The sequence below is a fragment of the Cervus canadensis genome, chromosome 10 (genome assembly GCF_019320065.1).
Source record: "Cervus canadensis isolate Bull #8, Minnesota chromosome 10, ASM1932006v1, whole genome shotgun sequence".
Classification (NCBI taxonomy): Eukaryota; Metazoa; Chordata; class Mammalia; order Artiodactyla; family Cervidae; genus Cervus; species Cervus canadensis.
Window position 1 is genome coordinate 447,437 of NC_057395.1, and position 13,646 is coordinate 461,082.

Consider the following 13,646-nt stretch of genomic DNA (forward strand, 5'->3'; position numbering starts at 1 on the left):
CTTCCCGACCCAAGGATTGAACCTGCATCTCCCACATTGCGGGCAGATTCTTGACCGCTGAGCTACCAGATCCTCTCAATAAAGGCATCTTAAGGAGAACTCAGCCCCAGCGGATTGTATTCCTTTTACAATATATATCACTTTTAAAAAAATCAGCCTTCGCTGTCTTTCTACTAAAAAGCTGTATCATGCCACTTTTGCTGTATTCATCTGCATTGAGCAGAAAAGAGCAGCCCGGGCTTCAGCTGTGTGTCTGCTACCTTGACCCTCTAGCTTTTCCCTGCCTGCGGGGTAGGCAGCGCCGGCAGCGAGCTGTGTGTGCAGAGCGCGGCCCCTGAGTCAGCCTTACATCACCCTGAGTCAGATCCTGCTCCCGCATCACCGCGTGGGGCGGCTTGCTCTGCAGGCCGACACTGCAGCGCTCGCCGCAGTCCTCGGCCCCTCCCAGCGAGCTCCAGTCTGCGCAGGGAAGGCGGGGTGTCCTGGGCGGGGGGCTTGCTCCTGCAGCAGGAATGCCTCGCCGCTCAGCTCGCTGCTGGTCCTCTCTGCTGTGGTTTTTGCCATCTCGCAGATGACTCTGCAGCCCCCCTGGCTCTCCGGCTTTTTCTGCCCCTGCTGTTCATTTACTGACCTCTCCCCATCTCCTTAGAAGGATTCAAGGGTGGCCTCTTTGCTCGGGTAATAAACTAAGGAAAGAAGTTGATGTTTGAGGTTAAAAAAAAAAAAAAGGAAAGTCTCAATTCTGATGACATGATTTATGACTCCATCAATCTTTGGCGGATAATTTCTGGCACCCGGACCTGATGATGCCCTAAGAATCTGAGAATCTGACTCTGTTGGTCCAGGTGGGGCCTGAAAAACTATATTCTTAAAACCTCCCCATGTCGTTTGGGTGGACAGCCAGGCTCACCCATCATTAGACATGATCATTTTCAAAGTCCTTCTAATTCTAACAGTCTATGAAGCAAGTCCCTGAGTCAAAAAAGGAATTTATTAACTGCATCGATTTAGATGGACCACCAAAAGGTAGAAAGATTCTTATTATTTTATTTTGGTAAAAATAAAATGCTTGTATCTTTTTTAAAAACCAAGTTAAAATACCGTGTGATATCACTTATATGTGGAATCTAAGATAAAATACAAATGAACATACAAAACAAAAACAGACTCACAGAACAGACTTGGGTTGCCAAGGATGGGAGGATGGGAGAGGGAAAGATGAGGAGTTTGGGATTAGCAGATGAAAGCTATTATATATAGAATGGATTAACAATAAAGTCATATATATATATATATATATATAAAAAACTGAGTCACTTTGCTCTACAGCAGAAATTAAATACAACATTGTAAATCAACTATACTTCAGTAAAACTAAAAACAAAAAAAGACACAATCATTGGGCAACTGCAGAACTATTTGTGTTTAAGCATGAAGTTTTGTCTTGAAAAATTCTAAACTGAACGGAAGTGCCAAGTCAGAGCCCTGTGGCCTCTCACTGCGCGAGTAGGTCTAGGGTCCCAGGAGAGAATGCGGTCAGCACGCTGGGTCAGCAGGATTCCAGCTCTCCCAGGCGGTTGGCAGCAACCGGCCAAGCTCTTTGTGAGCACTTCCTGCCTTGTTTGTTTGCTATGGACTGCATCAGGAAACAAAGTCTGTCAAATTAAATTTTCTGGCTGAGCCCTTTGTTGAGAAAGCTACATTATCTATGACATCAGTGACAAGGCCAGAAGCGAGAAAATATACGTGAATCTCCTCCCTCAAAAGTATTCAGAAAAAGAGAGGGAGGCCAGATGTTTCCTTTCTGAGAGCAAAGGGCCTGAGAACAATGGGTAGGAGGAACAACTATGAAAGGTCCACTTGGACTACTTCCTCAGTGCCTCTGGATGCTACCAAGTTCCATGAGGGCGTCACACTCCTCTATCCTAGGACAGTGCCTGCCAAGTAACAGAAGTTCAAGAAATATTAAATAAATACATAAATCAGCAGTTCTGATCATCGAAAGACCGCTACCTGCTGAGAGTTAATAGGGGAAAAACTCTAGTGAATTCTAAGCTCAGAAAGACAGAGATTAGGTCTTACTCATTTTATGGGGCTTGGCAACATCGTCAGTACATTTTGTCATCATCAGTACATTCTGTCAAAATGAATTGGCCAAGAGCTCTTCTAGTTTGAGGGAAAGAGAAGCAACATAAGAACTGGTAGTAAAGGTTACCAAAGTCTGCATGTATAATATAAATTGTACATATAGTTGGCTTTTTTTTTGTTGTTGAAAAACTAAAGGCACCTAACTGTCGATGGTAATACTTATTTCAGTAAGAAAAATAGCATTTTTCAAGGTAATGTGTTTACAAACATGAATATGATAGTCTTAGGACAAAACACTGAGTGATTAACAATAGTGAAAATTTTGAATTGCCCTAATTCAACAGGGAACTTGTTAAATAAATGCTGATGTTTTTATGCAATTATATTTTTGGTCGAAATCACATTTTCAAAAACATTTACTGCCGTGGGGAAATTTATATATGTTAAATCAGAAAGACAAGGCAGCAGAAACTGTCGGCTCCCCTCCCGGTCATCTCCCTTCTCTTTCCTAACAACACAGCTTTGTCAGAGTTTCTCCTCTCCTCTGCATAGCTGCGTGCTTCAGTGGGAAGCCCCGCTCTAGGGAAGCAGTCGCCAGTGGTCTCCGTGAATGCCCCCTTGCAAGTGGTAGGCTGAGACATGGTCAGGCATAGGTTATTTCAGGCCAGTGATGTGGTTTGGGTGGGGAGGAAGCTTCTGGAACATTTTCCTCCATCTTAAAAAGAGACACAGGAAACCAAAGTTCTGCTTCTACCTATTCGTGTGTCTGCAGGTGATGCCCGCACCATGGCAACTACTAGGCAGCGAGGCTGGGCCGAGCTGACACCAGGAGAAGGCAGGAAGAGAGGAAGGCCTAGATGGGGGTCTGGCTGGCTGTTGATCTGCTGGTCCCTCAAACTTGGCATCATCCACTGTAAGTCGGTGGCCAAAAGTCAATTCATCAAATGTCCACCCACTGTAATCAATTCCCCATATGGCCAATTTGCGGAATTTACTCACTGATTTCAACAATTTAGATATTTAGACACAGATGACTGATTTTCATTTAGTCTTCAAAACAGCACTTAAGAAATATTCAATTTGTCTTTGTCCCAGTCCCTTATTGCTGTAACTTGAGACTGACTGTTAACGAATTGTCCTACTTAAGAAATCACTTAAATTTGTCTTTGTTCCAGTTCCTTATTGCTGTGACTTAAGACTGACTATTAATGAATTGTCCTGCTTAAGAAGTCACTTTTTATCTGGACTTCGGTAAGCCAATTATTTCTGATTGTTTAAGGCAAATGAATATTGAGCCTTGGTTTTCTCTTACTTGCAGCTAAAAGCATATTAATACATGTTGATTGAGAGAGAGGCAGAAGAATTATCTCTCATTTATTTCTGAATTGTAGGAATGGGAATACAGCTGATTTGTGCATTTATTGTGTTTATCTTTGCACTTTCTATGTTTTCCAATTTTTAAAATAATGAATGTGTATACTATGAATAAATGAAGTGAAAGTCGCTCAGTCGTGTCCGACTCTTTGCGATCTCATGGACTATACAGTCCATGGAATTCTCTAGACCCCGTGGACCATACAGTTCATGGAATTCTCCAGGCCGGAATACCGGAGTATTCCCCTTCTCCAGGGAATCTTCCCAACCCAGGGATTGGACCCAGGTCTCTGTCATTGCAGCCAGATTCTTTACTACTTGAGCCATATGAGTGAAGTATAAAACTATTCTTAAAATCTGTGTTCAGTGCTGTAAATGGTATAAATGCTAATCTCAGAGGGTTGTAAGAGGGTTGCTAAGTGGCGCTGCGTTAAGCTAAGGAGAATGGTGGGTGGGCAGCAAGGCTTCCCAAAGGAGAAGCCACTGACTTAATTCTAGAAGAATAAGTATGCATGGGATGAGTCAGAGGTGAGGGATAGGACCTCTGACTCCATTGTTCCTGATTTGGTTCCTGATTTGAGGAGGACTGGGGGAACACTTTCAGAATATTTATTGTCTCCTCTATGCCCACACTTTTCAAATATGCAACAATTGAAAGCAAGTATTATTATCTCCCTTTTATAGAGCTAAAGACTGAAGCTCAAAAACTCACACAATGAGCAAATGTTGGAGCAGCAATTTAATAAAAGTCTTAATATTTCAAGCAACAGCCCTCACAGATGAGCTTCCTAGGGGTAGAAAATCAGGACATGGAAGCAACCTAAATGTCCATCAAAGAGGATAAAGAAGATGTGGTACATATGTGCAATGGAATATTGTACTCAGTCATAAAATGATTGAAATAAAGTCATGTGCAGCAACATTGATGGAACAGAGATTATCATACTGAGTGAAGTCAGAAAAAATACCATATGACCCTGCTTATGTGTGGAGTCTAAAAAAATGGCACAGATGAACTTATTTATGAGATAGGAATAGTGACGGGTAGAAAATAAACATATGGTTACTGAGGGTGGGGGAAGTGGGGAGGAGGGATAAATTGGGAGTTGGGATTGACGTATACACATTGCTATATATAAAATAGATAACTAATAAGGTGTAGAGCACAGGGAACTCTACTCCATACTCTGTAATGGCCGGTATGGAAAAAGAGTTTTAAAAAGAAGGGATGCATATATATATATATTAATAAAGTTGATTCACTGCGCTATCCAGCAGAAACTAAGGCAATATTGTAAATCAACTATACTCCAGCAAAAACTCAAGAAGATCCTAGCGTGTTAGAGCTGCAGTGACTATGCAAAGAACTTCTGTGATTCTGAGTAAACTGAAAACCAACTCAAAGCACTTAAGCAAAAGCGGAATGGATGGCCTTACGAAGCGAGGAAGTTTGAATAGGGTGGGACGAGCATCAGGCTTGGCTATACCTAGGGTTTAAGGCTGTGGCCAGTACAGGAAACATTTCGCCTACAGAAGGAGAGAGAGTCCCAAGACTGCAGAGAGGTGCCCGCAGGAAAGGTGCCTCTGCAAGGCCACTGACCACCCCCCGTTGTCCCGGAACCTGAGGTTCCAAAGCAGCAGAAGAGTGTGTCACTAAGGTCAAAGTGGTCCACACTCCCATCCAAAAATGTGTGAAAAGGATCTGCATCATTTTGGCATTTGTTGTTTATGTATCACTGTTGTCTGCCCTTTAAAGAATCTCATTGCCTCGGGAGTCTGGACACAGAGACTCGGTCTTCGTTTCCACAGACAGAGGAAGGAAGGGAACTCACTTTCCAGCATGCAATCATGAGGCACCCTGACCACAGGGGGATCTTTCAAGGTAAGGCTTTCATTACCATTAGGTAGAACGCCTGTTTTTCAACTCAGTGCGGAGTATTTATATTTTAGAACCTCCTGATGGAACCATCGAGGCCAAAAAAAAGGGGGGGGGACCATCTATTTTCTTTTTTCCTCTACTTAGTCCCTAAAACAGGGGTGGGCAGTTTTTTTCCACAAAGGACCTAATAGGAAATATTTTTGGCTCTGCAAACCATATAGTCTCTGCAGCGATGATTCAACTGCATTCTGATGCAAAAGCAGCCGTGGACAATATGTAAACAAATGAGCATGGCTGTGTTCCAGTGAAATTTCATTTTCCAAAACAGGAATTGGGATATACTTGGTTTGCAGGCCTTGGTTTGTTTGCCAGTCCCTGCCCTAGAGCACTGATTTCTTTAAAAAAAAAAAAAAATGCTGATTAAAAAGCACCATTTAAGAAATACCCGTGACAGAGCAAGAAAATTTTACATCTTATACAGGTACATCCTGTTTTAGGTGTTTTGATAATTATCAAAGGCATCAGTCCAAAATAAAAATCCTTATTACCTGTTTTCTGTTTCTATTCATTCCAGAAGAGGAATAGCCTTATCAAAGCATGTAGCAGCTTAAGGGACTTCCCTAGCGGTCCGATGGCTAAAACTCTCAATTCGAGGGGCTTGGGTTTGATCACTGGTCAGGGAACTAGATCTTGCATGCTATAACTAAAAAGAGATCCCACATCCACAGTCAAGACCCAGTGCAGCCAAATAAGTAAATATATTTTTAAAAAATTTAAAAAGGCATGTAGCTTAAAAATTTAAATGAATAAAATTGTTTTCATAGAAAAATAAGTTTTAAATAAGTTTAAATTTAAAAAATGTTTAAAAAAAATGTTTTAAAATCTTGCATTCCAAATGTAAATTTGATTAAGAGAAAGAATTAGGCAATCTGAACTCTGAGCAGATTGAGTGGTCATACATTTGAGGGACCAATAAATCATATTTCCTTACTGAGAAGGGGAAATTGATGAAAGAAGGACTGCTATTTTTAATCTCTAGAAATTCCTACCCAATGACAGAGGTAGAATTCAAAACTTGTTTACAGACTGTACTTGGCTTTTTTTAAAAAAACAGTAACATTTCATTTTTATAAATTAAAAATATTCAGACTAACAAACTTCTAACGTTTATTAACATACAGATTAAATGTACACACCATCTTATTTAAACTCCGTTTGGGGATCGTTATTATCATTTTCTTACACTATGGCAAAAATGTACTCCAAACTATAAGCTTAACTCACGTGTACATGGTAACCTCAGAAACTAGGTGGCTTGGGCATTATTATCCTTACTTTCAGAAATAACACAGCATCAGGATCAGGGAGGTGACCGATTCTTCCCACGTCACATATTAGCAGAACTAGAACCAGAACCTAGATTTTTGGGCTCCAAGTCCACACGCTGTACTCTACCATATTTATCAAAAACCACCCTCATTGACATGCAGACTGTCCTAATCCTCAATTGCTTTACAGATTAAAAAAACAAAACTGAGTCAAAGAACAAACTATTTCAATTTTCAGGTGTAACTTAGAACTGTTCTTTAAAAATCACAACAAAAAATTTTAACATGTGTTTTGTGGTCGATCACTTAAATCTGTAGGACGAAGGGGTAAAATTCGATATGGGATATTGACCTGTGCTCCATGGCTGCCTAAAAGCTCAGGTGAACCCTGGGAGTCAGGAGTTTTTGAATATGCTTAAGTCTGCCACAATCGATGTCGTGTTTTTGACCCAACAGTAAAAAACTGACTGTCCAAGAAGGCTGTGTACCAGTTTTAATATTTTATTTTGTTATATTAGTGAGCCCTGTAGAATTTTATTTGAAAAAATATTACTCTGCTAAATAATTGACTAGGCTAAATCATTTTTCTCCCAACTTTCATATTTTGTGGTACTCAGATTTCAGAATCAAATCTATATCTGAATGTGAAAAATATGCAGTGAGGAAAGCAATTACATTGTTTTAAAAGAAAAGCAATTTTGATTATTGCCATATGTTGATGATTTTGATAAAATCTATCATGCATCTGAACTCCAACCAAGGGTTTTCAAGGTATTCTATAGTTTCAGAGTAAATTAAACACACAGTATGTGCTTAATAAACATTAAACATTAGTGAACAAAAATGAATGAGTGAATGAATGAATGCAGACTTAAAGGTCTCAGGAAGGAGGGTGACCACAGAGCTAAGTGTTGTGCTGGAACACTGCGGCCACCTGGCCCTGAAAGCCATGTTTCCATTCCCACTGCCCAATGGTTCTTCCTTTTCTGAATAATTTTTATTGTGGCAAAATATGCATGACATAAAATTCATCATTTTAACTATTTATAAGTATACAGCTCAGTGGCATTAGGTAAATACACCACTGCCACCCACCACCAGAACTTTTTCTTCTTCTCAAACAGAAACCCTCTCCCGATTAAACACTAACTCCTATTGTCCCCTCCTTCCAGGCCTTGGAAACTACCATTCTATTTTCTGTCTCTAAGAATTTAACTGTCACTCTGAGTACCTCCTATAAGTGCAAAGATGCCATATTTGTCCCTTTGTGTCTGGCAAGGTTCATCCATGTAATAAGTGTGTGTCAGCAGCTCATGCCTTTTAGGGCTGCATAATACTCCACTGTATGCATTTTATGTGTAGACGACATCTTCTTTATCTGTTCATCCATCAGTGGACATTTGGGTGTTTCCATCTTTGGGCTCTTATGAATAATGCTGCTATGAACATGGGTGTACCAATATCTTTTTCCAGTGCTTGCTTTCAGTTCCTTTGGGTGGATACCCAGAGTGGCATTGCTGGATCATATGGTAATTTTGTTTAATTTTGTGAGGAACTGCCGTGCTGGTTTTTGTAGCATGGCACCATTTCATATTCCCTTCAGCAATGCACCAAAGTCCCAATTTCCCCACATTATCATCAGCTCCGGTTATTTCCTTCCTCCCTCCCTCCACCCTGCCTTCCTCCCTCTCTCCACCCTGCCTTCCTCCCTCTCTCCCTTTCTTCCTTCTTCTCTCTTCCTCTCTCTCTCCTCCTTCCTTTATTCTATCTTTCTTCTTTCTCTTTTTGATAAAAGTTTTTCTAATGGGTGTGGTTTGACCAGTTTATAGCCGAGTAAGAAGCTGAAGAAGAAAGGAAATGAATGAGCATGAGAATCCAGAACATTAAAGTGAAACCAAAGCAGCAACTCAGAGACTCCATCTAAGTAGCTGTTGTAGGATTTCCTCACCACATCCTGTTGTGGATACTCCCTGGGGATCTCAATCCACTAAGAAACCAGAGGCACATGGATTATGTTGTTTGTCAAATATGCTATGATTTCAATCTAGTGTTTTCTCTTTTAAAAAGTTATCTGGATACAAAGTTAACTAAACTATTTTTAGTTTTGACTCTAAGATGGATGGATTGCTTCCCAAATCTTTCTCCTGCACACACTATACTCTTTGAGTTCCAAATATACAGACGGAAACTTAAGGACATAAAACAAAGTATTTGGAAAAAAAATAAATTACACAATCATCTGTGAGTAGATGTTATATTATTCTATTTTTCCAAAATAAATGGAAACCCTCCAGTTCCAAAATTATCTAGATCACTGTCCACCTGTCCCTCCAGTGTTCTCTTTCATCACCCTCATGATACACCTAAGTACGCTCCTTGAACTTCATGTGTGTGTGTGCTCACTTGTGTCCAACTCTTTGTGAACCCATGGACTGTAGCCCACCAGGCTCCTCCATGGAATTCTCCAGGCGAGAATACTAGAGTGGGTTGCCATTTCCTCCTCCAGGCAATCTTCCTGACCCAGGGATCAAATCCAAGTCTCCTATCAAACCCAGTGTCTCCTGCATTGGCAGGCAGATTCTTGACCACTGCCTACCTGGGAAGCCCCCTTGGACTTCAGTGTCCCTCAAAGGGTCATCTGTGTGATTCTTATGCCCAAGAGAGCACAATACTCATATCTGAAGAATTAACATCACCACTGTTTCTCACCGCCAAAGGGAGTTTTGTTGCCTATCTGTCACCCTCAGGCAACAGATGTGGCTAGTCTGCTTCACACAATACTGCTCTGTTCTCATCCCCACTGAAGGCCTAGCGAGAAGGAGCTTAGTTGAGTTTGCTCTGTGCTCAGGCTGCGTCTTCAGTGAATAGAGCCATACAGCCATTGCTCCCGGGCACAGGCTTTGTGCCAGCCAGAGCGACTGCGCTGGAAGGAACACTGAACATCAGCTACGCACATGTTCAAGCCAGCATTTACAGATCCTTCAGAAACACATGTTCCTCATAACATTTACATAGACTGTGCTTTTTAAATCAACCGAAGTTTTAGGTTTGCAACAAAACTGAGTAGAAAGTAGAGAGTCTCCCTAGAGTGGTATCGTACAGAATAGTTTCACTGCTCTTAAAAATCCTCTGTGGCTGCCTATTCATGCTTCTCTCTCTCCTATTCACTTGCAACCAGTGTTTTTATGTCTCCATAGTTTTGCCTTTCCCAGAATGTTGTATAACTGGAATCATACAGCATGTAGCCTTTTCCAACTAGTTCTTTATGTTTAGGTTTCTTCCATGTCTTTTCATGGCTTGAGAGCTCACTTTTTTGGGGGGAGGGGTATGTGGACATAAGTTTTCAACTTATTTGCATAAATACCAGCGTGTGATTCCTGGATTATATGTAAGAGTATGTTTAGTTTTGTAAGAAACTGCCAAATGGTCTTCTAAAGTGGCTTGCACCATTTTGCATTCCCACCAGCAATGAATGAGGGTTCAAATGCTCCTTGTGAGGTCAGTGTTCTGGATTTTGGCCATTCTAATAGGTGTGTGTCGGCATCTCATTATTGTGTTAATTAGCAGTTCCCCGATGACACATGATGTAGAACATCTCTTCCTATGCTTATTTCCAATCTGTACATCTTCTCTGGTGAGTTGTCTGTTCAGATCTTTTGCCCATTTTTAAATCTGGTTGTTAATTTTCTTATTGTTGAGTTTTAACAGTTTTTTTCTGTATTTTGGGTAAACATCCTTTATTGGACACGCCTTGTGAGATATTTCCTCCATGGCTTCTTCTCATTCTCTCCACAGTGTCTGTCACAGAGCATCCTCAAGATAATTTTATTTCTAGAAACTCATTGTTCTTCTGTGGCATTGGATTTTGGTCTGGATCATGCTATTAGTATTATTACCTAAACTGCCCTCTCCGTCTTAAAATTCCTTCCCTAGAGACTGTGTTCCTCTTAAACAGATTGAAATATGTCATCCCTAATAATCAATTTTGCATGTTAGGGACCTCAGGCCAACCTCTACAACAGTCACAAAAGGCTCTGTTACGTCCTAACCCATGACATGGCAGTCTGAACACCCTACACTTGCCAGAAGGGGCCTGGAAACCTGCAGAGAGTTGTTTTGTGACCTGCCTTTGGGGCCATGCAGCAGGAGACATCAAGTGGCCTTAGGAACTGAGCACCGTTCCCAGCAAGAAGACAGGGGCCTCGGGCATATGGCTGCAAGAAACCAAATTCTGCCAAACACTTAATGAGCTTGAGAGAGAATCTAGAGCCTCATGTGGGATGTGACTGTGGCCTGGTCGAACCTGATCAGAGGACATGCCTGGACTCCTGACTCATGCAAACTGTGACATGTGTTATTTTAAACCATTAAATTTGTGGTCATTTGTCATGCAACAGAAAATTACTACAGAGGCTGTACAGTGGGGGGAGTCAGGTTATAAGAAAGCCCATGAGGTCTTGCTCCCTCTCCTCAGGGAAACCCTTGGACTCCACGGTCAGATCTGTGTTTGAAGGCATCTTCTTGCTGGCCCAAATCCCTTCAGTTGGCCAGAGGAATAACTCCAATCCCAGTTGGCCCCATTGTTGCCTGCCTGTGGAGAGGACTCGGCATGCCAGGGCGCTTTCCTCTGGCGTACCTGAAAGGGAGCCACTTGCACTATGCCCTCATCACCAGCCTGCCTAAGAAGCGGCTCACTCACTCCTATGGGTCAAGGCTCTGATCATTTCCTCCCAGGAGACCCCAGAGCCAGATCTATGCTAGTGCTAAAGAGACTCACACCTGCTAATACAAGTAAATCATCTAGACAGCAACAACACATCACTAACTACAGAGGTAGAATCTTCTGGTCAGGAGGGGAGCACCAAGATGACCATTTAGAACAAAGGAACCTCCATGAAACAAGATCCAGGGGAATTAGGAAAAAACTCCTCGTTCATATTCACAATGAGATTTGAGACAATACTGCATCCACTAAACCAGCTAGCCAACCAACAAACCAGGTTTTCACCAAAATAAATGCTCTGAAAATAAACAGTTCTTTGACAAAAATTTAAAACCATTATTGCAAAAAAAAAAAAATCTAAATAATGACAGTGAATAATATCACACCCCAAATATGGATTACATTGATGGAGTATACACACAAGAAAGATTGTGAGAAAAGAAAAATACCTTGGAGAACAGATTTAGTAGTCTAATCTAAGAACAATCAGAGTTCTAAATGCAAAAATGGAAGCAGGACAAAAATCAATGAAATAATATAAAACAATTCTTCAGAGCTAGAGAAAGTACCTGCTGTATCTGCTAATTCAAAATGTTCATCAGGAGGAGCCAAGATGGCGGAGGAGTAGGACGGGGGAGACCACTTTCTCTCCTACAAATTCATGGAAAGAATAACTGAACGCAGAGCAAACTTCACAGAACAACTTCTGATCGCTAGCTGAGGTCATCAGGTGCCCAGAAAAGCAGCCCATTGTCTTCGAAAGGAGGTAGGACAAAATATAAAAGATAAAAAGTGAGACAAAAGAGCTGAGGACGGAGATTCGTCCCGGGAAGGGAGTCTTGGGCGGCATTGCTTGGGGTAGGTTCCGGGCCTGAGTGCCCGGAGGACAATCGGAGGGAGCTTCTGTGAGGTGCCAACTTGAACTGTGGGAGACCAAAAGAGAGCAGTACATTAACCGGCCGAACACACTGCCGGCCGTTCGCAGAACAAAGAGACCGAGAAAGTCCAAAGAAGAGCTCGCAGGCTGCGGACCGGCCCAGCCCCGCCGGAGGCAGGAGGCAGGGGGGAGGGGAAGGTCGCGGTGAGACACAGGGCGCAGGCACCCGACCGGCGCGGGCGGGGACTGGGGCTGGGGACGCGGAGGGCGGAAGGCGCGCGCACCCGACTGGCGCCAGCGGAAACTGAGACTGGGTCCGCGGAAGGGAGTGGGCGCGCCACACCTGGGTAGAGTGCGCCCACCAAGCCCCTGGCTGCCTGGACCGCTCTGACGGGGAAGGCACAGAGAGCAGGCGCAGCTTTTCGCTCCGCGCTTTTGTGGAAAACCCGAGGGCTGGAACCTCGCGCAGCGCGGAGCGCGCTCCATATAGAACAGCCGGGAGCCTGAGCAGTGCAGACGGAGAAAGCAGCGTCAGCCCCTCCCGGCAGCGCCAGCCCGTCCCCGCGGCGCAAGCCCGCCCTCACAGCGCCAGCCCCTCCCCGCAGCGCCAGCCCATCCCCGCAGCGTCAGCCCCTCCCCGCAGAGCGACGGAACTAGCTACCTGAATAAGAGTCCACCTCCGCCCGCCTGTGTCAGGGCGGAAATGAGGCTCTGAAGAGACCGGCAAACAGAAGTCAAATAAACAAAGGGAACCGCTTCAGAGGGGACTGGTGCAACAGATTAAAATCCCTCTAGAAAACACCGACTACACGGTAAGGGGCCTGTAGATACCAAGAAGTGTAAGCTGGAACGAGGAGCTATCTGAAACTGAGCCGAACCCACACTGACTGCAACAGCTCTAGAGAAACTCCTAGATATAATTTTACTTTTTTCTCTTTTTTTTTTCTTTTTTTTTCTTTTTTTTATTTTTTATTTTTTCTCTTTTATTTTCCTTTAAAATCCCCTATTACTCCCCCATTACTCCTTAACTTTCATTTTCATAGATTTTTACGATTTTTTTAATTAGGGGGAAAAAAAATTTTTTTTTTCTTTTTTTTTCTTTTTTCTTCTTCTTTTTTTTCTTTTTCTTTCCTTTTTCTCTTCTATTTTCTATTTTTCTTTTCCTCTTATTTCTTTTAAAGTCCTCTAGTACTCCTCTACTACTCCTTAATTTTCATTTTCAACACACTATAACCTTACAAAAAAAAAAAAAGAAGAGAAGCCCTATTTTAAACCGAAGATTATTCTCTCCAAATCTTGACTTTCTGTTTTCTACCTCAGAACACCTCTATTTCCTCCTTTCCCCTTCTCTTCCCAATCCAATTCTGTGAATCTTTG

At 42.4% G+C, this 13,646-nt stretch overlaps 1 long non-coding RNA gene across 1 annotated transcript; it reads left to right on the forward strand.

Moving 5' to 3' along the window:
- The first annotated feature begins 893 nt into the window (after positions 1-893).
- LOC122448549 lies at positions 894-10,814 on the forward strand. Its single transcript, XR_006271668.1, has 4 exons — positions 894-1,026; positions 3,264-3,339; positions 5,219-5,344; positions 10,666-10,814. It is a non-coding gene; the product is annotated as an uncharacterized LOC122448549 (long non-coding RNA).
- Positions 10,815-13,646: the final 2,832 nt, after the last annotated feature.